Source organism: Lissotriton vulgaris, chromosome 3_1 (assembly GCF_964263255.1).
Source record: "Lissotriton vulgaris chromosome 3_1, aLisVul1.2, whole genome shotgun sequence".
NCBI lineage: Eukaryota > Metazoa > Chordata > Amphibia > Caudata > Salamandridae > Lissotriton > Lissotriton vulgaris.
The window spans coordinates 139,214,821-139,227,132 of record NC_141689.1 but is presented as its reverse complement, the minus strand read 5'-3'; positions in this window follow the sequence as shown (position 1 = coordinate 139,227,132).

The window sequence follows — 12,312 nt, the reverse complement described above, 5'->3', positions numbered from 1 at the left end:
ATTGAGAAATTGGTCTCCTCAGTTCAACATGGCTTCATCCCGGGAAAAGGCACCACAGAACATGTCAGAACAGTGATTACTTCATTTGATGCCATGGAGATTTCGGGCGGCCCTGTCGCAGCCCTATTTCTTGACGCAGAGAAGGCTTTTAACAGGGTCGCCTGGGGGTATCTATGGGAGACATTGAGGCATTTTGGGATTGGGGAAGGATATATTAGAGTGATCCAGGTATTATATAAATCACCAACTGCAAGAATTAAGATCAACAGAGAGCTTACTCCTGTGGTACAGATAAAAAGGGGGACAAGGCAGGGCTGCCCGACCTCTCCCCTTCTCTTCACACTTTATTTGGACCCTTATCTACGGTATCTTATTACCAACCCTAGAATCCCCTCCCTATGTCTGAATGGATTGCAGATTAATGTGTTGGCATACGCAGATGGTGTCGCTATAATTATCCCGGACCCATCAACGGCAATTGGATAAAATAGAACAGGAGGCCTTAAAATTTGGCGAAATCTCAGGCTATAGGATCGACAGTAGTTTAACTCAAATATTTAAGAACTTATTTGTTAGCTGTGATGATGTTCGGGTGGTTCCGGCGGCAGTTTATTTGGGGGTCAAAATATCGGCTAAACTTGAGACGGTGGTAGAACGCCACATGATTCCTTTGGCAAAAGTAAGCTTGGATTTGGTTAGGATGAACAATCTGAGACTTTCGTTGGTGGGTCGTAAATGTAAATGTAAATGTACATGTAAATGTACATGTATTTATATAGCGCAAATCACCGACCCGGTATCTAAGCGCTTGCTTAGGGAACCCGTCCTGGTATTCCCCTGTGAGATAACCTGGCAGGGTATCCACAAGGTAAAAGCCAGGCATCCCACCGCGAGGGGCCGTTGTGGAGATTAAGCAAGCTATTGCCCAGAGTCACAGAGTGTGAACCCATGAATCGAGTAGGCACCGGAGCGAGAATTGTCGAGTCCGTGGACATTTTAGGACTCAAGACCCGTCGAGCCGGGAATTGAACCCTGGTCCCGGGCTGACCTCTGCTTCCAGGTCTGCCTCCTCTAACCAGTGAGCCACACTTCTCCATCGACGTAATTAAAATGCTTATACTCCCTAAGTTTCTTTATTTTTTCAGAACGATACCCTTAATGTTCGAGGGTTCCTGGTTTAATAAGGTGGAGTCAATTTTGAATAAATTTATTTGGGCACTTGGGAAGACCAGGAGGGCCTATAAATTTATGACTTTACCCAGGGCAATGGGGGAGGTCCCAGATCTCAGATTATATTACTGGGCCTCGGCTCTTCAGTATATGCAGGGTCTGATTAGCGCGAGCGGGGTAGATCCAAACATCACTGCCTCCTCAACTAAGGTATATTTCATTGTGCTGGGTCCAGAAACAGAGAATGCCTTTTTAAGCTGTGCTGACTCCTCATATTACAAACGCACTCGGTTTAAGACCGTTTTAGCTGCGCATAATATCTGTGCAGCCGTAGCAAAAAAATGTGGACTGGGGAGATTCAATAGATACACAAGACTGTATATGAATAACACCCTACCACCCTCAATTTTTGCTGATACTTCCATGGCAGAGTGGGCTAGAAAAGGAATTATTAAGATAGGGGATTTGCTGGGCTTAGACGAGAAGATGCTGCAATTCTCCGACCTTGAGGCAAAGTTTAATATTTGTAGGTGGAGTTTCTTCAAATATCTGCAGGTCAGGGGTTTTTTGAGCAGGAAGAAAGGGGGGTGGCTGGTTTTGCTAAAAGTAGCATTTTGGAAGCTATAGAACGGGGAGGGGAGTGTTCTATCCGCAGTTTTGATGCTACTTTGGCAGAGTTGAAGGTGGACGATATAGGAAAGTATGAAAATAAATGGGCAGTAAAGTTAGGAATTCAGGGCCGACATTTCTTGGATTCATTTAAATTAGGATGCTCAGTGCTTTGTTCAGCCCCGCTTCAATCCCAACATCATAAAACATTATACCAACTCTACTACACTCCGGCTCGTATTGCACAGTGGGGAGGGACTACAGGGATTACATGTCTACGCTGTAGTGAACCTGTAGCGGATAGCATACATATATTTGCTGCCTGCCCTCAATTACAAATTCTGCTTAAAGGTATGGAAGACTTCATCGGTCGTACACTTGGGTTGGTTGTGATGCTAACACCACCAGTAATTATGCTAGGGGTTAGGGGGGTCGAGGGTGAGGAACACTGTGAATTTTTGTTTATAGCAATGGCGGTATATAGATTGTTGATCGCTGAAGCTTGGCTGGATAAAAAAACCCCAGTACTGCAACAGTTGATTGCCATGCTTTGGGGGTTTTTAATTTAGAAAAAGGTATTTATGCTAGGAAGGGTAGAAGGGTAGAAGGGCAAGGAGGTTGGGGAGGAAAATATGGGAACCAGTTCATCAATGGAAAGAGAGGGCAAGAGAAAGTAGTAGTTGATTTATTCCCCTTTGATATGCTTAGTTTGGTATGTTGTGTCATTTTGGTGTATAGGGTTTTTTCTGTAAATTGTATTGTAGGTAATGTACTGTTTATGTTCATCTTTTGATTACTATATGTACTTAGCTAGTTAATGTATGTATTAGTGCTTTGTGTGTTGCTATATGTGTGCCTACGAAAACTCAATAAAAATATTTTTAAAAAGAGTACCCCTGGGCATAATGGATGAAAGCAAGGCAAACTGGGTGCAGGCCTGAGCACACTGCTTGGCTTCAAAATAGCCCCTTGACCCACAGCCACATGGCGAGGCCCTGCCTGTACTAGGCCTCAAAATGGCCCCCACCCACATGGCCAGGCCCCAACACCACCCAGAAAAATAAAAAAACACACACAAATTACCACAATCCAAAGCCAGCCAGGCCCCCAATGATGTTTAAATTCAAGACACCCCACAGAAAGACTTGGGCCATGCACCACTGAGTACTCCTGGGAATAATGGATGAAAGCAAGTAAAACTGGGTGCAGGCCTGATCACACTGCCTCCCCTCAAAATAGCCCCTTGACCCCCAGCTACATGGCCAGGCCCTGTCTGGACCAGGCCACAAAATGGCCCCACCCTCATAGCCAGGCCCCAACAACACCCCAAAAAGTTGAAAAATACACAAAAAATACCACAATACAATGCTATCCATGCCCTCAATGCTGTTTAAATTCAAGACAACACACAGAAAGACTTGGTCCATGCACAACTCACTACCCCTGGGCCCACGAGCTAGTGTGGCTTTACAGGCACCCCAAAGTTATTTTTTAAAAAATCCACATTTAACAGTGAGCTACAATTCCATGACATAAATGAGATTTAAGTTCAACAAAACTCACAGGAACAGTTGTATCATGCGCCCATGACTAACCCTGGGCCTACTACTGGATACTGTGGCTACCCACAATATATTTTTTTCAAAGTTGTGAAAAGTTTTAAAATTGTACTTGGAGCAACTGCAATGCCCCAAACAAACAACACCAACTTACTTGTAAAATGAAATCTCAAATCCAAAATTGATCCAAAGTCCAAAAAGTCCTCAAATACAAATATCCAGCAGAAGCCACAAAAAAGTAATCCTTCCTGCTCCAGATCCAAATAAAAAGAGACCAGGACATGGACAAAGCACTGGGAGGAGCCTGCTGGACGAGAACAGAAAGTGAGAGACTCTGGGGAACTTCCTTCCTCCCACCCCCCCCCCCCAAAAATGGACTCCTTGCACAAAAAAGTGTAGCCAAATGTCAATCTGAGGAGTTATTCTGATGCAAATCATCATTTGCAGAAGGTTTATGCTGCCTGCGGTAGATTTCTTGTGCAGAATTGCAATTTTTGCAAGTTCGGGAAAGGGAGCTGTTCAAATCTCCAGCCGGAAGTCAGCTGCGCAATTGTTTGCTCCTGCGATGCGAGATCGCAGGCCCTTATGACCTAGTCACGTTCTCAAACTCTCTCTGTGCAAGATGGCTGACAGCTATGATGTACTCGCGGTCGAAAAGTCTCGCGCGATCACGCTGCAAGATCCAAAATGGCGCACCTCAAGCAAACTGGGAGGAAAAACAACTCGGCGAACTCAGAATCACGGTAAGTCAATGCGATATTGTATTTTTGAAGTGCGACCAAGCAAAAAAAACGCCAGCTTGAGAATTGTGGATTTTTGGGAAAATACACGCGAATTGCTGACCGCGAATTTGCCCAAAAAATCCGCAAATTCCACGAACGGTACGGATTGTCAGGCCATATTTAGGTAAAACCCAAGGCAAGCCAATAACACAGTCACAAAGTAACCAGTATACACAAATTTATTTTGGAGGGAAGGCTTGCCAGAAAACCCACTCTAGGCAGAGCCTATGCACTAATATGCAGCCAAAACTGCTAATTTGTACATTTGGGTATAAATTGGGGCTTGAACAGGCTTTTGGGCAAAGAGCATTAGAAGCGCTGCTCCCGTGCTATATTTGCGATCTGTGTCACCGATAAAAACAAAGAAAATGGCTGCTGTGCACGCGCGGTAAAGGCCACCTGTCCACAATGGAAGAAGGACTAGGCGAACAGCACGCATGTAGTCCTTCCAGCCCCACACTCCCACTCCACCAAACAAAAGCGCGGGCGCGGGCGCGAGCGCCCGAACCGGGGTGCTGACACACGCTCCCTGCCAAGAGAAACTTGCCAAATGAAGACTGCAATGCGTGCAGAGCGTCGAACGGCGAATGATGCTGAAAGCAGAAACAATGAAGCACCAATCGCAGCGTGATGTATATAAACCCAATAGCACAATGGCCAGTCAGTCAGTAAAAAACACTTTATTCGAATTAAATAAAATCATAAAAGTACATAAAAACACACAATACAAAACACTAAGTTACATACAAAGAATCTAATTTTTTAAAACTATGTAGTTTGTATATGGGTGAAAGATTTTCATGTAGTGATAAAAACAGCGAGAGTACCGGCAACAATTAATCATTAGGATATCTAAAATCAGGCAACATTAATCAGTAACGAAAATCTCCTGCGTTTAAGGCGTACAGCAGCAAAAAAACTAGCAATATAGAAAATATCCCTACCGGAGTAATGCATTTGCAAATACAAAAGGGCTTGTTTGACCTTCAAAAAACCATTGTCCCTCAACAATGGAATAAAACATTTCTTTCGAATATCAGAGTAGAAATCACAAAACATGATAAAATGCATAGTGTCTTGTGATGAAATGTTATTGCACTGACATGGACTTAGATTCACAGAATTGAGTTCCCAATGTATGATGGATTAAATTAAAACAAAATCTAGTTAAAAGCCAATGATGGAAGGGCTTAGTCACCAATCGCAAGTAGGGCTCCATAGAGGGTGAGGTTAATGTAAAAAAAATTTGCCCTAACAAATGGTTTCTTTAACTTCTGTTCTTTCCATTCCATCATTAAAAAAATTCAGAAAATGGGATTCTATCCATTTTACGTCTTCCCGCTTAATACATTCCGTAAAATTAAATGATTCAGGGTAATTTCCTGGTTAAGCCAAGTCTTTAACCTGCAAACCAACGGGGCAACTTTCAATAAATCAGTAAGATAGCCCAACCCCACTTCTGTATGAATAACAGAGGTAGGTGTAGATTGGGGCACAGACAGGAGGGTTTTTAAAAATCTGTTTTCTGCCATCTGGATTCCATCCTGTTGAGTAGAACTCCAAATGGAGGAACCATAGGTAGCATTAGTCAAGCATTTGGATGTATATATACTCAGCAAAGCCTCAGATGGTCTCGCGCCCAGTCTTTGTGCAAACCCCATTAGAGCAGTCATTGACCTAACCACAGCGTTTCTTTTCATTTTCAGTTGGGGAGCCCAAGAGCCTCTTTAAGCGGAAAATACCCCAGATATGTAAAAGAGGGGACTCTAATTACCTCTACCCTGTTACAGTAAAAGGTTTTAGGGTTCCTACTATGTTTACCTGCTATCATGACATGGGACTTCTGAGTATTCACCACTAGGTCCAAGGACAACATAAAATTGCTGAAGCCGTTCAAAAGTCTCTGAAGGCCTATACCAGTACGAGCCAACAATACTGCATCATTCGCGTATAGGAGAACCGGAATAGTGGTTTCTCCTATACGCGGGATATCTAAGCATGCCTCAGCTAGAGATTTCTCTAATGCATTAATATAAAGTGTAAAAAGAAGGGGAGCCAGAATACATCCTTGTCTGACTCCCCTCTCAGATTTAAAATGTCTAGAACATCTACCATCCTGCGTGACCCTGACTGTTGCAGAAAGACCCTGGTGAAGGCCTGCTAGAAAGTGAACTAAACATGGATCAATGCCCATATCCAATAATATGGTCCACAGCTTTGACTTGTTAACCAGGTAAAAAGCTGAGGAGAGGTCCATAAAACCCATGTAAAGAGAACCTTCCTTCGCCACCGTATATTTACTTATTAGAAGATGTAAATTCAGGCACTGATCCAGAGTGATTCTTCCCTGTCTAAAACCATATTGGAGGTTAGAGAGGACCTCGCCACCATTTACCCAATCCATAAGCTTAACCAGGATAACTCTGCCCAAGATTTTCACGGCTGAGTCAATCAAGGAGATGGGTCTGTAGCAGCGAGGATCCCCTCTTTGCCCTTTTTTAAAGACAGGAATGATTGTTGACAGAGCCCATGATCTGGGGAACCAGACAGACTCACCCTTGGCCCGGCTTCAGCCCGGCCCAACCCGCGCCCGTCCCAGGCTGCGGGGGCTCGGAAAGCTCATTATTGCATCTCCTGGCGCTGCCAGTGACGTCCCCAGCAGGCGACCACCCAGGCTTGCTGGGAGATGTAGTACCCAATGGCTGTTCCCCTCACAGTGGGTCTAAGGAGAGCAGGAGCCGTTCCTGTGACGGCAGATGGTGAAACAGACAAGCTGTTTCCCTCACGGCAGGGCAGCAGGTAGGCCGTTCCCCTCACGGCAGAGTCCAATGACCAGGCATGCATCCCCTGGACAATGGAAAAACTGATGCACAGTACAGCAATAAAGGAAGAAAAACGCTTACAAGGCAAAACGACCATGAATATTCAAAGAGAAAAGGTAAGCACTTAACTGGCTGCCGAGCAGCAAAGAAAGAGGATGTAGTATTCTCTTGTGGACCTTTTATAGGGGATTCTCTATGGTTGTCAGGTGATACCCAGTGTGTTAATGGGTATTGTAGTGTTATTTTCTTCTACTGTAATCTGATTGGCTGCTGAGTTTTTTCTAGTAAAGCATAATCGGAGCCTTCGGTCCTAAAATAGAATTAGAAACTTGGAATCTTTGAAACTTTTATCTTTTTATTTTTAACTTCTATATAGTGCCCACCACATCATTGTAAACAACCAAGCACTTTACATGGGCTATAGTAAAGTATATAAAGAGGTACATATACGTGAAATGTCTGCGAGTCAACACACAAAATAATGGTCTTCAATTTGTCCCCCTAGGGGGGCGTGAATTCATACGAAAGGGTAGAACCAGTCCACATCTACCAAGTAAGTTGCAAGAGCCCTGGGATACTCTCATTCACAGTGTCCTTTAGTGATTTTGTTGGCCTATTCCCGTCATTGTGTATTTTTGGCCCTATTTTTAGAGGAGGTTGGCTTTTCCTGCAAACAGCTCGGTCTCAAGGAAAGGAGCAGCCTCCCCTTGCAGGAATAGCATTGGGAACTCGGTAAGGGAGCATGAGTGAGCTGGGATGTCGAACATAGGGCTAAGAAAGCACTTTGCAATTCACTGCTCAACAGTCTGCAGGCTTTAACAAGCATTTGCAATGCAATAGGTCTTGCAATTACACAAGTTTAAGCTACTGGCATAGTAAATGACAATGTGTTGTATTTATGTTTCAAAAAACAAAACATAAGTAAAAGGCAATGTCATTTACAATGCTAATAGCTCAAGCTTGGGTAAATGCGAAACCTGTAGCATTTGTGAGACTGAAAGCTATTGCTTTTTTAAAACATAAAAGCAGGGGTGTTGATCATATATAAAGCGCTTCGCCTGTGTTGTAAATATAAAAACGGGTGCCGTGTTGACACAAAGCGCGGCGCCCGTGCACAGTAATTCAAAATGATGCTTAAAGTGGGCTAAAATATAAAGTATGGCGCTTGGTGGAAAGGAAGCGCTTGTGAGATGTAATAATGATTTATTGTAACCTGGAAAGCCACGGTGAGTGAATGGTGAAAAGGAAAGCCATGATGAGGTGGTAGTGATTGATTGTGGAAATGGAAAACCTGGGAGATGTGATGATGATTGATTGTGAACTTGAAAACCTAATAAGATGTGGTGATGAGTGATTGTGAGCTGCAAAGCTTGGTGAGTTGTGGTGAAGAGAGATAATGAAAAGGCAAAGACTGGTGAGGTCAGATGAGGAATGCTGTGAAAAGTAAAGCCCTCGTGGGATTTGACTGATGTAGTGCAATGGTAAGCCTGGTGAGATGTGGTGATGATTGTGAACTGGTGATGGTGAAAAGGAAAGCGGTGGTGAAACCTGGGGATTTGCAGCTTTTAACAGCAGCCACAGATGCACTTAATATGTACAGCTGTGTCTAAAACGAACGCTGCTGGAGTCAAAGGGCGCCGCCAATCGTGAAAAGTATTGAGAACACAGAAGGATGGCGGGGTCAAAGATGGAGAGCAAACTGGGAGAGAGATGATGGTGTTTATAGGGGATGGACGAGAGTCATTAGGGATTGAGGTGAGATCTGGAGAGAGAGAGAAGGAGAGGAGAGAGCATGCTAGCAGGGGGGAGAGGTGGGGCGGATACAATGGCACCAGTGAGGAAGAGGAGGCATCGACAGGGAAATCAGGTAATCACAGAGGCAGCAGGTAATTGAAGAGGCAGGTCGCAATAGGAGGCTACAAAAGGAAATAGGCTGACAAAGAATCTGCAGGTTGAAAAGAACTTTTGAGTCAGAAGGAAAAGGCAAAGTGGCAAAAGGGTGCAAAATGTAGGAAAGATTTACATAAAAAAAGAAAATGTAACCGGGCACAGTGCTAGCTTGGCAGCGGGGTGCACTGGAGCAAATTAATGAAAAGAAAACCCATGAAATTGGGCACAGTGGTAGGCAGCGTGTTGCCTGAGCACATAGTAGTTGCATTGGTACACCTCGTCCCACAACCCTCCCCACCCAAATGATACACAGACAAGCATGTTGGGATGAAGAAGTTGCAGGTTTATTTGTGATACAAATAACAGAGCGGGTTAACTAACAGGCGACCCCCTGTGCCCCGCAACCCCTTGTTGCAGGGCGACTTAAGTTGAGCCAAAGAAGCGGACACCAGCGGCCATAGCCCGGTGTGGAACTTGGGAGAAAAAACCTCCCACCGGCGGACCTATCGTCCACCCGCCCCACCCCCCCGGACAAGGGAGAGTCAACTCACACCTTGCCCAGCCAGGCGTGGCGTTATTGGCAAACCCCCGGTTGCTCAGGCTTACAACCGCCCTAAGGGCTAACAGGGTGCCGTCGAAACCAAGTCCCCAAGAAGGGCCCCTTGGCTTTATCTATGACTCATCGCGGTGCGTTTCGCACTGGGGCTTCAGGTCCTGTTCCTGCGCCTGTCCTGTATGGGGATTGCCTTGTAACTCCTCCTGCAACCTAGAAAAAACAAGATACATAATTAAAATTCCCCCCTCCCCACTTCCCCCCTTTCAGCGGGTGAGCGGTAAGGAGGGGAGCTGAAGGTGCGGGCCTCGCGTCCGACGTCGGGGGGGAAGGATAGATAGGGGGGGCAGGGGCCTAATGGACCTAAGGCTGGCGAGGAGCAGCCTGACGACCGACTGGTAAGGTGGGCAGCAGCAAAGAGGGCGCCAGGAGGGAGGAGTCCCCTTAAGAGTCAACTCACACCTTGCCCAGCCAGGCGTGGCGTTATTGGCAAACCCCCGGTTGCTCAGGCTTTCAACCGCCCTAAGGACTGACGGGGTGCCGTCGAAACCAAGTCCCCAAGAAGGGCCCCTTGGCTTTATGTATGACTCATCGCGGTGCGTTTCGCACCGGGGCTTCAGGTCCTGTTTCTGCGCCTGTCCTGTATGGGGATCGCCTTGTATTTTCCACAGCCATGGGTGTGGCACCCGCTGCGCCCAGAGCCCCCACTACCTAGCCCTTAGTTCTCTCTTATTTGCATCCGGCTATTTCTAGCGCCTCTCTAGATCTACTAGGAAAATTGCCATGCCTACTTTGGACAAGTGTACCCCGTCAGATTCCCAGCAGCCAATGGATTTAGCGTGCAGCAGGCCATGCCTGATGAAACCTACCCCTCTCTGTTCGCTGAATTTGCGCATTGCTGCATTTACGCGCCTGCGAGTGACTTCTAATGCTTCCTGCAATATTGCCCCATGCCAAATCGTTCTAGGGGATATCTCTGACTAATATATGTAGCACTGCCCCAATTCACCGCTCAAGATGCTCAAATCTTTCCGCATTGCATCTAACAATCGCCTCTTGCCTAATGCCACCAGGTCGTTTCCCCCTAAGTGTACTACCAGAATGTCTGGCCTTCGCCTGCCCTCCTTCAATAATCTACGCAGCGTCCCTATCATTGCTGCCCAATGCATCCCGGGGAAGCCCAACCAAGATATATTGGTGTTGATAAAGCCGTGCTTCCAGGTGGTGGCCTGCACCCATCTCGCCAATCTTGTGACATAAGAGTGCCCCATCACCCATACCTCTGTCCCTGCAGTGAAACCAGTATTGTTGTAAGATTAAAGTTTATTGACACACGTAAAATCACTGCAAAACAAACACCACCGAGTGGCACAGAATTTGAAACACACATCGTAGTATTCCAGAAATGGCTTACACATTATTTCCAATATTTACAGGTCATCAACTGTATGTCTGCTCACAGGGCGTATAACACTCATTGGCCTAACATATCTTCTATAGTAGTTGGATTGCCACGACCTACTTTTTTGATTGCTTCGGTTGGGAGACCTACCCTAAAGGCAGTGGTGGCCGCACCTATCCTGAAGGAATGGGAGCTAAACTTGGCCCCTTTTGCAGTGTATCCTGCCAGGAAGAGGCACCCCTGCATCACATGATGTACCTTGTACTTTGTGACCGGGGAGCCATCAGAGTGTATAAGTAGGAACCCTGCTGTACGTGGGCGGCAGGACAGAAAAGCTGCAAGCAGAGCCACCGGGCAGCATTTGTCGTTGCCCAGCCGCTGTAATGAGATATTCCTACCCTTGCCTGTCTGGTCTGTCTTGGAAGATTGCAAGAGGATCTCTGCCGAATCGGCTATCAAACGAACGTCCTTCATCAACAGGGACCTGGAGTAGACTTCTTGTTTGGACCGAGCTACCAGTTCGCCTATCCTAAAGGCTCCGAAAAATGTTAAGCTAAAAGTCACTGCAAAGAGTGCTGCCTCATAAGTGGAGTGTGTGACCGTAGGCATGGCGTTTATCAGGTTTTTTAAAGTGTCGTAGTCTATGGGGGCCCTTTGATCTGCTATTTTGGGCATCACTCTTGCCCAGCCTTTGAGTGCTGCCGTTGAGACAACGTAGTTGGGTCCTTCTGACCTAACAGGCGGGCACGGTGCCCGATGGCCAACAAGTGCCCGGCCATCCATGAGTGGCTCTTCCCCTCATCCTTCGCCCAGACCATGAATGCCTGCACCTTCTCTACTTGTCTGGAGGCCTCCCGCTCCCATGGGCCCATGACTTCTCAGAATGTTTTTACACACGTCTGGTATCTCCTAATGGTCCGAGGTGCCAAAGACAACTTGCCTAGTTCCCTGATGCGCTGCGCCACTGCAGCAGATGCCAAAGCTGAGCCGGGAAAGGCGTCATCTCTTCCCTCGCCCTCGGCCAAGCCTCTCGGAACTGCTGCCAATGGAAACGTGAAAGTGCGTCAGCAGCCGTGTTTTGGACTCCCGGGATGTGCCTAGCCCTGCATTCCACATTATTGTATAAACATGCTTTGACAAGTTCTCTGAGCAAGCATAAAACAAGCGCACAGGAGGCCGACTGGGTGTTGATGGCCTGGACTACCGCCATGTTGTCAGACCATAGCACCACTCTTTTTGCAGACAGTAATGCAGGCCAAAAGTGGAAAGCCACCACGATTGGGAAGTGCTCTAGGACAGTTATGTTGTTAGTGATCTTTTTCTTCCTCCATGCATTGGGCCACTCTGCTGCGCACCAGTCCCTGTCAAGGATTGCCCCAAAGCCTTCCCTGCCCGACACGTCTGTAAACAACGTCAGCTCCAGGCTACTGGTCCAGGGTTCCCTCCATATCACGGATCCATTAAACTGCTCAAGGAATCCCCCCCACAACTTAAGGTTTTCTTTAACCCCAAAACTCAACCTCAC